General features: G+C 41.2%; 35 non-coding genes across 35 annotated transcripts; all 35 read right to left on the bottom strand.

Annotated features, from left to right (window-relative positions):
- Positions 1–214: 214 nt before the first annotated feature.
- trnas-aga (transfer RNA serine (anticodon AGA)) lies at positions 215–296 on the bottom strand. The gene has a single exon. It is a non-coding gene; the product is annotated as a tRNA-Ser (tRNA).
- A 241-nt stretch (positions 297–537) lies between these two features.
- On the bottom strand, positions 538–609 carry trnaa-ugc (transfer RNA alanine (anticodon UGC)). Its single transcript has one exon. It is a non-coding gene; the product is annotated as a tRNA-Ala (tRNA).
- A 255-nt stretch (positions 610–864) lies between these two features.
- Positions 865–946, bottom strand: trnas-aga (transfer RNA serine (anticodon AGA)). The gene has a single exon. It is a non-coding gene; the product is annotated as a tRNA-Ser (tRNA).
- Positions 947–1,213: 267 nt separating this feature from the next.
- Positions 1,214–1,295, bottom strand: trnas-aga (transfer RNA serine (anticodon AGA)). Its single transcript has one exon. It is a non-coding gene; the product is annotated as a tRNA-Ser (tRNA).
- Positions 1,296–1,536: 241 nt separating this feature from the next.
- trnaa-ugc (transfer RNA alanine (anticodon UGC)) lies at positions 1,537–1,608 on the bottom strand. Its single transcript has one exon. It is a non-coding gene; the product is annotated as a tRNA-Ala (tRNA).
- A 618-nt stretch (positions 1,609–2,226) lies between these two features.
- trnaa-agc (transfer RNA alanine (anticodon AGC)) lies at positions 2,227–2,298 on the bottom strand. The gene has a single exon. It is a non-coding gene; the product is annotated as a tRNA-Ala (tRNA).
- Positions 2,299–2,549: 251 nt separating this feature from the next.
- trnas-aga (transfer RNA serine (anticodon AGA)) lies at positions 2,550–2,631 on the bottom strand. The gene has a single exon. It is a non-coding gene; the product is annotated as a tRNA-Ser (tRNA).
- Positions 2,632–2,873: 242 nt separating this feature from the next.
- trnaa-agc (transfer RNA alanine (anticodon AGC)) lies at positions 2,874–2,945 on the bottom strand. The gene has a single exon. It is a non-coding gene; the product is annotated as a tRNA-Ala (tRNA).
- A 251-nt stretch (positions 2,946–3,196) lies between these two features.
- trnas-aga (transfer RNA serine (anticodon AGA)) lies at positions 3,197–3,278 on the bottom strand. The gene has a single exon. It is a non-coding gene; the product is annotated as a tRNA-Ser (tRNA).
- Positions 3,279–3,520: 242 nt separating this feature from the next.
- Positions 3,521–3,592, bottom strand: trnaa-agc (transfer RNA alanine (anticodon AGC)). The gene has a single exon. It is a non-coding gene; the product is annotated as a tRNA-Ala (tRNA).
- A 251-nt stretch (positions 3,593–3,843) lies between these two features.
- Positions 3,844–3,925, bottom strand: trnas-aga (transfer RNA serine (anticodon AGA)). The gene has a single exon. It is a non-coding gene; the product is annotated as a tRNA-Ser (tRNA).
- A 242-nt stretch (positions 3,926–4,167) lies between these two features.
- trnaa-ugc (transfer RNA alanine (anticodon UGC)) lies at positions 4,168–4,239 on the bottom strand. The gene has a single exon. It is a non-coding gene; the product is annotated as a tRNA-Ala (tRNA).
- A 251-nt stretch (positions 4,240–4,490) lies between these two features.
- On the bottom strand, positions 4,491–4,572 carry trnas-aga (transfer RNA serine (anticodon AGA)). The gene has a single exon. It is a non-coding gene; the product is annotated as a tRNA-Ser (tRNA).
- A 267-nt stretch (positions 4,573–4,839) lies between these two features.
- Positions 4,840–4,921, bottom strand: trnas-aga (transfer RNA serine (anticodon AGA)). The gene has a single exon. It is a non-coding gene; the product is annotated as a tRNA-Ser (tRNA).
- Positions 4,922–5,162: 241 nt separating this feature from the next.
- On the bottom strand, positions 5,163–5,234 carry trnaa-ugc (transfer RNA alanine (anticodon UGC)). The gene has a single exon. It is a non-coding gene; the product is annotated as a tRNA-Ala (tRNA).
- Positions 5,235–5,489: 255 nt separating this feature from the next.
- trnas-aga (transfer RNA serine (anticodon AGA)) lies at positions 5,490–5,571 on the bottom strand. The gene has a single exon. It is a non-coding gene; the product is annotated as a tRNA-Ser (tRNA).
- Positions 5,572–5,838: 267 nt separating this feature from the next.
- Positions 5,839–5,920, bottom strand: trnas-aga (transfer RNA serine (anticodon AGA)). Its single transcript has one exon. It is a non-coding gene; the product is annotated as a tRNA-Ser (tRNA).
- Positions 5,921–6,161: 241 nt separating this feature from the next.
- Positions 6,162–6,233, bottom strand: trnaa-ugc (transfer RNA alanine (anticodon UGC)). The gene has a single exon. It is a non-coding gene; the product is annotated as a tRNA-Ala (tRNA).
- A 618-nt stretch (positions 6,234–6,851) lies between these two features.
- Positions 6,852–6,923, bottom strand: trnaa-agc (transfer RNA alanine (anticodon AGC)). The gene has a single exon. It is a non-coding gene; the product is annotated as a tRNA-Ala (tRNA).
- A 251-nt stretch (positions 6,924–7,174) lies between these two features.
- trnas-aga (transfer RNA serine (anticodon AGA)) lies at positions 7,175–7,256 on the bottom strand. The gene has a single exon. It is a non-coding gene; the product is annotated as a tRNA-Ser (tRNA).
- Positions 7,257–7,498: 242 nt separating this feature from the next.
- Positions 7,499–7,570, bottom strand: trnaa-agc (transfer RNA alanine (anticodon AGC)). Its single transcript has one exon. It is a non-coding gene; the product is annotated as a tRNA-Ala (tRNA).
- A 251-nt stretch (positions 7,571–7,821) lies between these two features.
- trnas-aga (transfer RNA serine (anticodon AGA)) lies at positions 7,822–7,903 on the bottom strand. The gene has a single exon. It is a non-coding gene; the product is annotated as a tRNA-Ser (tRNA).
- Positions 7,904–8,145: 242 nt separating this feature from the next.
- trnaa-ugc (transfer RNA alanine (anticodon UGC)) lies at positions 8,146–8,217 on the bottom strand. The gene has a single exon. It is a non-coding gene; the product is annotated as a tRNA-Ala (tRNA).
- Positions 8,218–8,468: 251 nt separating this feature from the next.
- trnas-aga (transfer RNA serine (anticodon AGA)) lies at positions 8,469–8,550 on the bottom strand. Its single transcript has one exon. It is a non-coding gene; the product is annotated as a tRNA-Ser (tRNA).
- A 267-nt stretch (positions 8,551–8,817) lies between these two features.
- On the bottom strand, positions 8,818–8,899 carry trnas-aga (transfer RNA serine (anticodon AGA)). The gene has a single exon. It is a non-coding gene; the product is annotated as a tRNA-Ser (tRNA).
- A 241-nt stretch (positions 8,900–9,140) lies between these two features.
- On the bottom strand, positions 9,141–9,212 carry trnaa-ugc (transfer RNA alanine (anticodon UGC)). The gene has a single exon. It is a non-coding gene; the product is annotated as a tRNA-Ala (tRNA).
- Positions 9,213–9,467: 255 nt separating this feature from the next.
- trnas-aga (transfer RNA serine (anticodon AGA)) lies at positions 9,468–9,549 on the bottom strand. Its single transcript has one exon. It is a non-coding gene; the product is annotated as a tRNA-Ser (tRNA).
- Positions 9,550–9,816: 267 nt separating this feature from the next.
- On the bottom strand, positions 9,817–9,898 carry trnas-aga (transfer RNA serine (anticodon AGA)). Its single transcript has one exon. It is a non-coding gene; the product is annotated as a tRNA-Ser (tRNA).
- A 241-nt stretch (positions 9,899–10,139) lies between these two features.
- Positions 10,140–10,211, bottom strand: trnaa-ugc (transfer RNA alanine (anticodon UGC)). The gene has a single exon. It is a non-coding gene; the product is annotated as a tRNA-Ala (tRNA).
- Positions 10,212–10,829: 618 nt separating this feature from the next.
- Positions 10,830–10,901, bottom strand: trnaa-agc (transfer RNA alanine (anticodon AGC)). Its single transcript has one exon. It is a non-coding gene; the product is annotated as a tRNA-Ala (tRNA).
- Positions 10,902–11,152: 251 nt separating this feature from the next.
- Positions 11,153–11,234, bottom strand: trnas-aga (transfer RNA serine (anticodon AGA)). The gene has a single exon. It is a non-coding gene; the product is annotated as a tRNA-Ser (tRNA).
- A 242-nt stretch (positions 11,235–11,476) lies between these two features.
- On the bottom strand, positions 11,477–11,548 carry trnaa-agc (transfer RNA alanine (anticodon AGC)). The gene has a single exon. It is a non-coding gene; the product is annotated as a tRNA-Ala (tRNA).
- A 251-nt stretch (positions 11,549–11,799) lies between these two features.
- Positions 11,800–11,881, bottom strand: trnas-aga (transfer RNA serine (anticodon AGA)). Its single transcript has one exon. It is a non-coding gene; the product is annotated as a tRNA-Ser (tRNA).
- A 242-nt stretch (positions 11,882–12,123) lies between these two features.
- Positions 12,124–12,195, bottom strand: trnaa-agc (transfer RNA alanine (anticodon AGC)). Its single transcript has one exon. It is a non-coding gene; the product is annotated as a tRNA-Ala (tRNA).
- Positions 12,196–12,446: 251 nt separating this feature from the next.
- Positions 12,447–12,528, bottom strand: trnas-aga (transfer RNA serine (anticodon AGA)). The gene has a single exon. It is a non-coding gene; the product is annotated as a tRNA-Ser (tRNA).
- Positions 12,529–13,027: the final 499 nt, after the last annotated feature.

Below are 13,027 nucleotides of genomic sequence, written 5' to 3'. Positions count from 1 at the left end.
GGCTTATACAAAGACTGCCATGTGAATAATTCTTGAAGTGAATACAAGGGAAAACCTACTATGACTGGCAAAAAGCTAACTTGGGAAGACTGAATGCATCACTTTAAATAAAAATCCTTGTGAATTTGGAGTTTCAAAGTGGGACTGCACACGTTAAGGTATGAATATCAAAAAATGACTCTGCGGTGGGACCAGAAAGCTCTACAGTCAACTTCGTTGCTGGCAGGACTCGAACCTGCGCGGGGAGACCCCAATGGATTTCTAGTCCATCGCCTTAACCTCTCGGCCACAACAACGCATAAAAACTGGATAAATTGACTTTTGCCAATATCAGACACTGGCTAAGTGGCGTATATAAAGACTGCCATGTGAATAATTCTGGAACACACATAATAAGGTAAGGGTGTGGTTTTTACTTGGTAAATTACCGTTGGTGCTTTTTTTCCTTGTTGGACGGTATATTTGATGGCTCCTCTTATCATGACATTTCCCCACGACTTACCTGAAACACTTATTAAATTTGCGCATAATATCTAATGGAGATGCTGGGGATTGAACCCAGGACCTCATACATGCAAAGCATGCGCTCTACCACTGAGCTACATCCCCTGCACAACTGCCAAAAATTACTTTGTTTTCGCGTATATAAAGGAAGAAGTGTGAGTAAAAAACAATGAATGGAGACGTTTCCAAGGGAAAACCTAACTAAGAAAACCTAAGAAAAGCTAACTTGGGAAGACTGAATGCATCACTTTAAATAAAAATCCTTGTGAATTTGGAGTTTCAAAGTGGGACTGCACACGTTAAGGTATGAATATCAAAAAATGACTCTGCGGTGGGACCAGAAAGCTCTACAGTCAACTTCGTTGCTGGCAGGACTCGAACCTGCGCGGGGAGACCCCAATGGATTTCTAGTCCATCGCCTTAACCTCTCGGCCACAACAACACATAAAAACTAAAAATAAATGGAATTTTGCTAATATCAGACACCGGCTAAGTGGCTTATACAAAGACTGCCATGTGAATAATTCTTGAAGTGAATACAAGGGAAAACCTACTATGACTGGCAAAAAGCTAACTTGGGAAGACTGAATGCATCACTTTAAATAAAAATCCTTGTGAATTTGGAGTTTCAAAGTGGGACTGCACACGTTAAGGTATGAATATCAAAAAATGACTCTGCGGTGGGACCAGAAAGCTCTACAGTCAACTTCGTTGCTGGCAGGACTCGAACCTGCGCGGGGAGACCCCAATGGATTTCTAGTCCATCGCCTTAACCTCTCGGCCACAACAACGCATAAAAACTGGATAAATTGACTTTTGCCAATATCAGACACTGGCTAAGTGGCGTATATAAAGACTGCCATGTGAATAATTCTGGAACACACATAATAAGGTAAGGGTGTGGTTTTTACTTGGTAAATTACCGTTGGTGCTTTTTTTCCTTGTTGGACGGTATATTTGATGGCTCCTCTTATCATGACATTTCCCCACGACTTACCTGAAACACTTATTAAATTTGCGCATAATATCTAATGGAGATGCTGGGGATTGAACCCAGGACCTCATACATGCAAAGCATGCGCTCTACCACTGAGCTACATCCCCTGCACAACTGCCAAAAATTACTTTGTTTTCGCGTATATAAAGGAAGAAGTGTGAGTAAAAAACAATGAATGGAGACGTTTCCAAGGGAAAACCTAACTAAGAAAACCTAAGAAAAGCTAACTTGGGAAGACTGAATGCATCACTTTAAATAAAAATCCTTGTGAATTTGGAGTTTCAAAGTGGGACTGCACACGTTAAGGTATGAATATGAAAAAATGACTCTGCGGTGGGACCAGAAAGCTCTACAGTCAACTTCGTTGCTGGCAGGACTCGAACCTGCGCGGGGAGACCCCAATGGATTTCTAGTCCATCTCCTTAACCTCTCGGCCACAACAACACATAAAAACTAAAAATAAATGGAATTTTGCTAATATCAGACACTGGCTAAGTGGCTTATACAAAGACTGCCATGTGAATAATTCTGGAAGTGGCGTATATAAAGACTGCCATGTGAATAATTCTGGAACACACATAATAAGGTAAGGGTTTGGTTTTTACTAGGTAAATTACCGTTGGTGCTTTTTTCCCTTGTTGGACGGTATATTTGATGGCTCCTCTTATCATGACATTTCCCCACGACTTACCTGAAAACCTTTTAAATTTGCGCATAATATCTAATGGAGATGCCGGGGATTGAACCCAGGACCTCATACATGCTAAGCATGCGCTCTACCACTGAGCTACATCCCCTGCACAAATTCCAAAAATTACTTTGTTTTTTCGTATATAAAGGAAGAAGTGTGAGAAAAAAACAATGAATGGAGACGTTTCCAAGGGAAAACCTACTATGACTGGCAAAAAGCTAACTTGGGAAGACTGAATGCATCACTTTAAATAAAAATCCTTGTGAATTTGGAGTTTCAAAGTGGGACTGCACACGTTAAGGTATGAATATCAAAAAATGACTCTGCGGTGGGACCAGAAAGCTCTACAGTCAACTTCGTTGCTGGCAGGACTCGAACCTGCGCGGGGAGACCCCAATGGATTTCTAGTCCATCGCCTTAACCTCTCGGCCACAACAACACATAAAAACTAAAAATAAATTGAATTTTGCTAATATCAGACACTGGCTAAGTGGCTTATATAAAGACTGCCGTGTGAATAATTCTGGAACACACATAATAAGGTAAGGGTGTGGTTTTTACTTGGTAAATTACCGTTGGTGCTTTTTTCCCTTGTTGGACGGTATATTTGATGGCTCCTCTTATCATGACATTTCCCCACGACTTACCTGAAAACCTTTTAAATTTGCGCATAATATCTAATGGAGATGCCGGGGATTGAACCCAGGACCTCATACATGCTAAGCATGCGCTCTACCACTGAGCTACATCCCCTGCACAACTGCCAAAAATGACTTTGTTTTCGCGTATATAAAGGAAGAAGTGTGAGAAAAAAACAATGAATGGAGACGTTTCCAAGGGAAAACCTACTATGACTGGCAAAAAGCTAACTTGGGAAGACTGAATGCATCACTTTAAATAAAAATCCTTGTGAATTTGGAGTTTCAAAGTGGGACTGCACACGTTAAGGTATGAATATCAAAAAATGACTCTGCGGTGGGACCAGAAAGCTCTACAGTCAACTTCGTTGCTGGCAGGACTCGAACCTGCGCGGGGAGACCCCAATGGATTTCTAGTCCATCGCCTTAACCTCTCGGCCACAACAACACATAAAAACTAAAAATAAATTGAATTTTGCTAATATCAGACACTGGCTAAGTGGCTTATATAAAGACTGCCGTGTGAATAATTCTGGAACACACATAATAAGGTAAGGGTGTGGTTTTTACTTGGTAAATTACCGTTGGTGCTTTTTTCCCTTGTTGGACGGTATATTTGATGGCTCCTCTTATCATGACATTTCCCCACGACTTACCTGAAAACCTTTTAAATTTGCGCATAATATCTAATGGAGATGCCGGGGATTGAACCCAGGACCTCATACATGCTAAGCATGCGCTCTACCACTGAGCTACATCCCCTGCACAACTGCCAAAAATGACTTTGTTTTCGCGTATATAAAGGAAGAAGTGTGAGAAAAAAACAATGAATGGAGACGTTTCCAAGGGAAAACCTACTATGACTGGCAAAAAGCTAACTTGGGAAGACTGAATGCATCACTTTAAATAAAAATCCTTGTGAATTTGGAGTTTCAAAGTGGGACTGCACACGTTAAGGTATGAATATCAAAAAATGACTCTGCGGTGGGACCAGAAAGCTCTACAGTCAACTTCGTTGCTGGCAGGACTCGAACCTGCGCGGGGAGACCCCAATGGATTTCTAGTCCATCGCCTTAACCTCTCGGCCACAACAACACATAAAAACTAAAAATAAATTGAATTTTGCTAATATCAGACACTGGCTAAGTGGCTTATATAAAGACTGCCGTGTGAATAATTCTGGAACACACATAATAAGGTAAGGGTGTGGTTTTTACTTGGTAAATTACCGTTGGTGCTTTTTTCCCTTGTTGGACGGTATATTTGATGGCTCCTCTTATCATGACATTTCCCCACGACTTACCTGAAAACCTTTTAAATTTGCGCATAATATCTAATGGAGATGCCGGGGATTGAACCCAGGACCTCATACATGCAAAGCATGCGCTCTACCACTGAGCTACACCCTCTGCACAACTGCCAAAAATTACTTTGTTTTTGCGTATATAAAGGAAGAAGTGTGAGAAAAAAACAATGAATGGAGACGTTTCCAAGGGAAAACCTACTATGACTGGCAAAAAGCTAACTTGGGAAGACTGAATGCATCACTTAAAATAAAAATCCTTGTGAATTTGGAGTTTCAAAGTGGGACTGCACACGTTAAGGTATGAATATCAAAAAATGACTCTGCGGTGGGACCAGAAAGCTCTACAGTCAACTTCGTTGCTGGCAGGACTCGAACCTGCGCGGGGAGACCCCAATGGATTTCTAGTCCATCGCCTTAACCTCTCGGCCACAACAACACATAAAAACTAAAAATAAATGGAATTTTGCTAATATCAGACACCGGCTAAGTGGCTTATACAAAGACTGCCATGTGAATAATTCTTGAAGTGAATACAAGGGAAAACCTACTATGACTGGCAAAAAGCTAACTTGGGAAGACTGAATGCATCACTTTAAATAAAAATCCTTGTGAATTTGGAGTTTCAAAGTGGGACTGCACACGTTAAGGTATGAATATCAAAAAATGACTCTGCGGTGGGACCAGAAAGCTCTACAGTCAACTTCGTTGCTGGCAGGACTCGAACCTGCGCGGGGAGACCCCAATGGATTTCTAGTCCATCGCCTTAACCTCTCGGCCACAACAACGCATAAAAACTGGATAAATTGACTTTTGCCAATATCAGACACTGGCTAAGTGGCGTATATAAAGACTGCCATGTGAATAATTCTGGAACACACATAATAAGGTAAGGGTGTGGTTTTTACTTGGTAAATTACCGTTGGTGCTTTTTTTCCTTGTTGGACGGTATATTTGATGGCTCCTCTTATCATGACATTTCCCCACGACTTACCTGAAACACTTATTAAATTTGCGCATAATATCTAATGGAGATGCTGGGGATTGAACCCAGGACCTCATACATGCAAAGCATGCGCTCTACCACTGAGCTACATCCCCTGCACAACTGCCAAAAATTACTTTGTTTTCGCGTATATAAAGGAAGAAGTGTGAGTAAAAAACAATGAATGGAGACGTTTCCAAGGGAAAACCTAACTAAGAAAACCTAAGAAAAGCTAACTTGGGAAGACTGAATGCATCACTTTAAATAAAAATCCTTGTGAATTTGGAGTTTCAAAGTGGGACTGCACACGTTAAGGTATGAATATCAAAAAATGACTCTGCGGTGGGACCAGAAAGCTCTACAGTCAACTTCGTTGCTGGCAGGACTCGAACCTGCGCGGGGAGACCCCAATGGATTTCTAGTCCATCGCCTTAACCTCTCGGCCACAACAACACATAAAAACTAAAAATAAATGGAATTTTGCTAATATCAGACACCGGCTAAGTGGCTTATACAAAGACTGCCATGTGAATAATTCTTGAAGTGAATACAAGGGAAAACCTACTATGACTGGCAAAAAGCTAACTTGGGAAGACTGAATGCATCACTTTAAATAAAAATCCTTGTGAATTTGGAGTTTCAAAGTGGGACTGCACACGTTAAGGTATGAATATCAAAAAATGACTCTGCGGTGGGACCAGAAAGCTCTACAGTCAACTTCGTTGCTGGCAGGACTCGAACCTGCGCGGGGAGACCCCAATGGATTTCTAGTCCATCGCCTTAACCTCTCGGCCACAACAACGCATAAAAACTGGATAAATTGACTTTTGCCAATATCAGACACTGGCTAAGTGGCGTATATAAAGACTGCCATGTGAATAATTCTGGAACACACATAATAAGGTAAGGGTGTGGTTTTTACTTGGTAAATTACCGTTGGTGCTTTTTTTCCTTGTTGGACGGTATATTTGATGGCTCCTCTTATCATGACATTTCCCCACGACTTACCTGAAACACTTATTAAATTTGCGCATAATATCTAATGGAGATGCTGGGGATTGAACCCAGGACCTCATACATGCAAAGCATGCGCTCTACCACTGAGCTACATCCCCTGCACAACTGCCAAAAATTACTTTGTTTTCGCGTATATAAAGGAAGAAGTGTGAGTAAAAAACAATGAATGGAGACGTTTCCAAGGGAAAACCTAACTAAGAAAACCTAAGAAAAGCTAACTTGGGAAGACTGAATGCATCACTTTAAATAAAAATCCTTGTGAATTTGGAGTTTCAAAGTGGGACTGCACACGTTAAGGTATGAATATGAAAAAATGACTCTGCGGTGGGACCAGAAAGCTCTACAGTCAACTTCGTTGCTGGCAGGACTCGAACCTGCGCGGGGAGACCCCAATGGATTTCTAGTCCATCTCCTTAACCTCTCGGCCACAACAACACATAAAAACTAAAAATAAATGGAATTTTGCTAATATCAGACACTGGCTAAGTGGCTTATACAAAGACTGCCATGTGAATAATTCTGGAAGTGGCGTATATAAAGACTGCCATGTGAATAATTCTGGAACACACATAATAAGGTAAGGGTTTGGTTTTTACTAGGTAAATTACCGTTGGTGCTTTTTTCCCTTGTTGGACGGTATATTTGATGGCTCCTCTTATCATGACATTTCCCCACGACTTACCTGAAAACCTTTTAAATTTGCGCATAATATCTAATGGAGATGCCGGGGATTGAACCCAGGACCTCATACATGCTAAGCATGCGCTCTACCACTGAGCTACATCCCCTGCACAAATTCCAAAAATTACTTTGTTTTTTCGTATATAAAGGAAGAAGTGTGAGAAAAAAACAATGAATGGAGACGTTTCCAAGGGAAAACCTACTATGACTGGCAAAAAGCTAACTTGGGAAGACTGAATGCATCACTTTAAATAAAAATCCTTGTGAATTTGGAGTTTCAAAGTGGGACTGCACACGTTAAGGTATGAATATCAAAAAATGACTCTGCGGTGGGACCAGAAAGCTCTACAGTCAACTTCGTTGCTGGCAGGACTCGAACCTGCGCGGGGAGACCCCAATGGATTTCTAGTCCATCGCCTTAACCTCTCGGCCACAACAACACATAAAAACTAAAAATAAATTGAATTTTGCTAATATCAGACACTGGCTAAGTGGCTTATATAAAGACTGCCGTGTGAATAATTCTGGAACACACATAATAAGGTAAGGGTGTGGTTTTTACTTGGTAAATTACCGTTGGTGCTTTTTTCCCTTGTTGGACGGTATATTTGATGGCTCCTCTTATCATGACATTTCCCCACGACTTACCTGAAAACCTTTTAAATTTGCGCATAATATCTAATGGAGATGCCGGGGATTGAACCCAGGACCTCATACATGCTAAGCATGCGCTCTACCACTGAGCTACATCCCCTGCACAACTGCCAAAAATGACTTTGTTTTCGCGTATATAAAGGAAGAAGTGTGAGAAAAAAACAATGAATGGAGACGTTTCCAAGGGAAAACCTACTATGACTGGCAAAAAGCTAACTTGGGAAGACTGAATGCATCACTTTAAATAAAAATCCTTGTGAATTTGGAGTTTCAAAGTGGGACTGCACACGTTAAGGTATGAATATCAAAAAATGACTCTGCGGTGGGACCAGAAAGCTCTACAGTCAACTTCGTTGCTGGCAGGACTCGAACCTGCGCGGGGAGACCCCAATGGATTTCTAGTCCATCGCCTTAACCTCTCGGCCACAACAACACATAAAAACTAAAAATAAATTGAATTTTGCTAATATCAGACACTGGCTAAGTGGCTTATATAAAGACTGCCGTGTGAATAATTCTGGAACACACATAATAAGGTAAGGGTGTGGTTTTTACTTGGTAAATTACCGTTGGTGCTTTTTTCCCTTGTTGGACGGTATATTTGATGGCTCCTCTTATCATGACATTTCCCCACGACTTACCTGAAAACCTTTTAAATTTGCGCATAATATCTAATGGAGATGCCGGGGATTGAACCCAGGACCTCATACATGCAAAGCATGCGCTCTACCACTGAGCTACACCCCCTGCACAACTGCCAAAAATTACTTTGTTTTTGCGTATATAAAGGAAGAAGTGTGAGAAAAAAACAATGAATGGAGACGTTTCCAAGGGAAAACCTACTATGACTGGCAAAAAGCTAACTTGGGAAGACTGAATGCATCACTTAAAATAAAAATCCTTGTGAATTTGGAGTTTCAAAGTGGGACTGCACACGTTAAGGTATGAATATCAAAAAATGACTCTGCGGTGGGACCAGAAAGCTCTACAGTCAACTTCGTTGCTGGCAGGACTCGAACCTGCGCGGGGAGACCCCAATGGATTTCTAGTCCATCGCCTTAACCTCTCGGCCACAACAACACATAAAAACTAAAAATAAATGGAATTTTGCTAATATCAGACACCGGCTAAGTGGCTTATACAAAGACTGCCATGTGAATAATTCTTGAAGTGAATACAAGGGAAAACCTACTATGACTGGCAAAAAGCTAACTTGGGAAGACTGAATGCATCACTTTAAATAAAAATCCTTGTGAATTTGGAGTTTCAAAGTGGGACTGCACACGTTAAGGTATGAATATCAAAAAATGACTCTGCGGTGGGACCAGAAAGCTCTACAGTCAACTTCGTTGCTGGCAGGACTCGAACCTGCGCGGGGAGACCCCAATGGATTTCTAGTCCATCGCCTTAACCTCTCGGCCACAACAACGCATAAAAACTGGATAAATTGACTTTTGCCAATATCAGACACTGGCTAAGTGGCGTATATAAAGACTGCCATGTGAATAATTCTGGAACACACATAATAAGGTAAGGGTGTGGTTTTTACTTGGTAAATTACCGTTGGTGCTTTTTTTCCTTGTTGGACGGTATATTTGATGGCTCCTCTTATCATGACATTTCCCCACGACTTACCTGAAACACTTATTAAATTTGCGCATAATATCTAATGGAGATGCTGGGGATTGAACCCAGGACCTCATACATGCAAAGCATGCGCTCTACCACTGAGCTACATCCCCTGCACAACTGCCAAAAATTACTTTGTTTTCGCGTATATAAAGGAAGAAGTGTGAGTAAAAAACAATGAATGGAGACGTTTCCAAGGGAAAACCTAACTAAGAAAACCTAAGAAAAGCTAACTTGGGAAGACTGAATGCATCACTTTAAATAAAAATCCTTGTGAATTTGGAGTTTCAAAGTGGGACTGCACACGTTAAGGTATGAATATCAAAAAATGACTCTGCGGTGGGACCAGAAAGCTCTACAGTCAACTTCGTTGCTGGCAGGACTCGAACCTGCGCGGGGAGACCCCAATGGATTTCTAGTCCATCGCCTTAACCTCTCGGCCACAACAACACATAAAAACTAAAAATAAATGGAATTTTGCTAATATCAGACACCGGCTAAGTGGCTTATACAAAGACTGCCATGTGAATAATTCTTGAAGTGAATACAAGGGAAAACCTACTATGACTGGCAAAAAGCTAACTTGGGAAGACTGAATGCATCACTTTAAATAAAAATCCTTGTGAATTTGGAGTTTCAAAGTGGGACTGCACACGTTAAGGTATGAATATCAAAAAATGACTCTGCGGTGGGACCAGAAAGCTCTACAGTCAACTTCGTTGCTGGCAGGACTCGAACCTGCGCGGGGAGACCCCAATGGATTTCTAGTCCATCGCCTTAACCTCTCGGCCACAACAACGCATAAAAACTGGATAAATTGACTTTTGCCAATATCAGACACTGGCTAAGTGGCGTATATAAAGACTGCCATGTGAATAATTCTGGAACACACATAATAAGGTAAGGGTGTGGTTTTTACTTGGTAAATTACCGTTGGTGCTTTTTTTCCTTGTTGGACGGTATATTTGATGGCTCCTCTTATCATGACATTTCCCCACGACTTACCTGAAACACTTATTAAATTTGCGCATAATATCTAATGGAGATGCTGGGGATTGAACCCAGGACCTCATACATGCAAAGCATGCGCTCTACCACTGAGCTACATCCCCTGCACAACTGCCAAAAATTACTTTGTTTTCGCGTATATAAAGGAAGAAGTGTGAGTAAAAAACAATGAATGGAGACGTTTCCAAGGGAAAACCTAACTAAGAAAACCTAAGAAAAGCTAACTTGGGAAGACTGAATGCATCACTTTAAATAAAAATCCTTGTGAATTTGGAGTTTCAAAGTGGGACTGCACACGTTAAGGTATGAATATGAAAAAATGACTCTGCGGTGGGACCAGAAAGCTCTACAGTCAACTTCGTTGCTGGCAGGACTCGAACCTGCGCGGGGAGACCCCAATGGATTTCTAGTCCATCTCCTTAACCTCTCGGCCACAACAACACATAAAAACTAAAAATAAATGGAATTTTGCTAATATCAGACACTGGCTAAGTGGCTTATACAAAGACTGCCATGTGAATAATTCTGGAAGTGGCGTATATAAAGACTGCCATGTGAATAATTCTGGAACACACATAATAAGGTAAGGGTTTGGTTTTTACTAGGTAAATTACCGTTGGTGCTTTTTTCCCTTGTTGGACGGTATATTTGATGGCTCCTCTTATCATGACATTTCCCCACGACTTACCTGAAAACCTTTTAAATTTGCGCATAATATCTAATGGAGATGCCGGGGATTGAACCCAGGACCTCATACATGCTAAGCATGCGCTCTACCACTGAGCTACATCCCCTGCACAAATTCCAAAAATTACTTTGTTTTTTCGTATATAAAGGAAGAAGTGTGAGAAAAAAACAATGAATGGAGACGTTTCCAAGGGAAAACCTACTATGACTGGCAAAAAGCTAACTTGGGAAGACTGAATGCATCACTTTAAATAAAAATCCTTGTGAATTTGGAGTTTCAAAGTGGGACTGCACACGTTAAGGTATGAATATCAAAAAATGACTCTGCGGTGGGACCAGAAAGCTCTACAGTCAACTTCGTTGCTGGCAGGACTCGAACCTGCGCGGGGAGACCCCAATGGATTTCTAGTCCATCGCCTTAACCTCTCGGCCACAACAACACATAAAAACTAAAAATAAATTGAATTTTGCTAATATCAGACACTGGCTAAGTGGCTTATATAAAGACTGCCGTGTGAATAATTCTGGAACACACATAATAAGGTAAGGGTGTGGTTTTTACTTGGTAAATTACCGTTGGTGCTTTTTTCCCTTGTTGGACGGTATATTTGATGGCTCCTCTTATCATGACATTTCCCCACGACTTACCTGAAAACCTTTTAAATTTGCGCATAATATCTAATGGAGATGCCGGGGATTGAACCCAGGACCTCATACATGCTAAGCATGCGCTCTACCACTGAGCTACATCCCCTGCACAACTGCCAAAAATGACTTTGTTTTCGCGTATATAAAGGAAGAAGTGTGAGAAAAAAACAATGAATGGAGACGTTTCCAAGGGAAAACCTACTATGACTGGCAAAAAGCTAACTTGGGAAGACTGAATGCATCACTTTAAATAAAAATCCTTGTGAATTTGGAGTTTCAAAGTGGGACTGCACACGTTAAGGTATGAATATCAAAAAATGACTCTGCGGTGGGACCAGAAAGCTCTACAGTCAACTTCGTTGCTGGCAGGACTCGAACCTGCGCGGGGAGACCCCAATGGATTTCTAGTCCATCGCCTTAACCTCTCGGCCACAACAACACATAAAAACTAAAAATAAATTGAATTTTGCTAATATCAGACACTGGCTAAGTGGCTTATATAAAGACTGCCGTGTGAATAATTCTGGAACACACATAATAAGGTAAGGGTGTGGTTTTTACTTGGTAAATTACCGTTGGTGCTTTTTTCCCTTGTTGGACGGTATATTTGATGGCTCCTCTTATCATGACATTTCCCCACGACTTACCTGAAAACCTTTTAAATTTGCGCATAATATCTAATGGAGATGCCGGGGATTGAACCCAGGACCTCATACATGCTAAGCATGCGCTCTACCACTGAGCTACATCCCCTGCACAACTGCCAAAAATGACTTTGTTTTCGCGTATATAAAGGAAGAAGTGTGAGAAAAAAACAATGAATGGAGACGTTTCCAAGGGAAAACCTACTATGACTGGCAAAAAGCTAACTTGGGAAGACTGAATGCATCACTTTAAATAAAAATCCTTGTGAATTTGGAGTTTCAAAGTGGGACTGCACACGTTAAGGTATGAATATCAAAAAATGACTCTGCGGTGGGACCAGAAAGCTCTACAGTCAACTTCGTTGCTGGCAGGACTCGAACCTGCGCGGGGAGACCCCAATGGATTTCTAGTCCATCGCCTTAACCTCTCGGCCACAACAACACATAAAAACTAAAAATAAATTGAATTTTGCTAATATCAGACACTGGCTAAGTGGCTTATATAAAGACTGCCGTGTGAATAATTCTGGAACACACATAATAAGGTAAGGGTGTGGTTTTTACTTGGTAAATTACCGTTGGTGCTTTTTTCCCTTGTTGGACGGTATATTTGATGGCTCCTCTTATCATGACATTTCCCCACGACTTACCTGAAAACCTTTTAAATTTGCGCATAATATCTAATGGAGATGCCGGGGATTGAACCCAGGACCTCATACATGCAAAGCATGCGCTCTACCACTGAGCTACACCCTCTGCACAACTGCCAAAAATTACTTTGTTTTTGCGTATATAAAGGAAGAAGTGTGAGAAAAAAACAATGAATGGAGACGTTTCCAAGGGAAAACCTACTATGACTGGCAAAAAGCTAACTTGGGAAGACTGAATGCATCACTTAAAATAAAAATCCTTGTGAATTTGGAGTTTCAAAGTGGGACTGC

The sequence above is a fragment of the Gasterosteus aculeatus genome, chromosome 5 (genome assembly GCF_964276395.1).
Source record: "Gasterosteus aculeatus chromosome 5, fGasAcu3.hap1.1, whole genome shotgun sequence".
Taxonomy (NCBI): domain Eukaryota; kingdom Metazoa; phylum Chordata; class Actinopteri; order Perciformes; family Gasterosteidae; genus Gasterosteus; species Gasterosteus aculeatus.
This window is presented reverse-complemented; position numbering and strand designations above follow the sequence as displayed.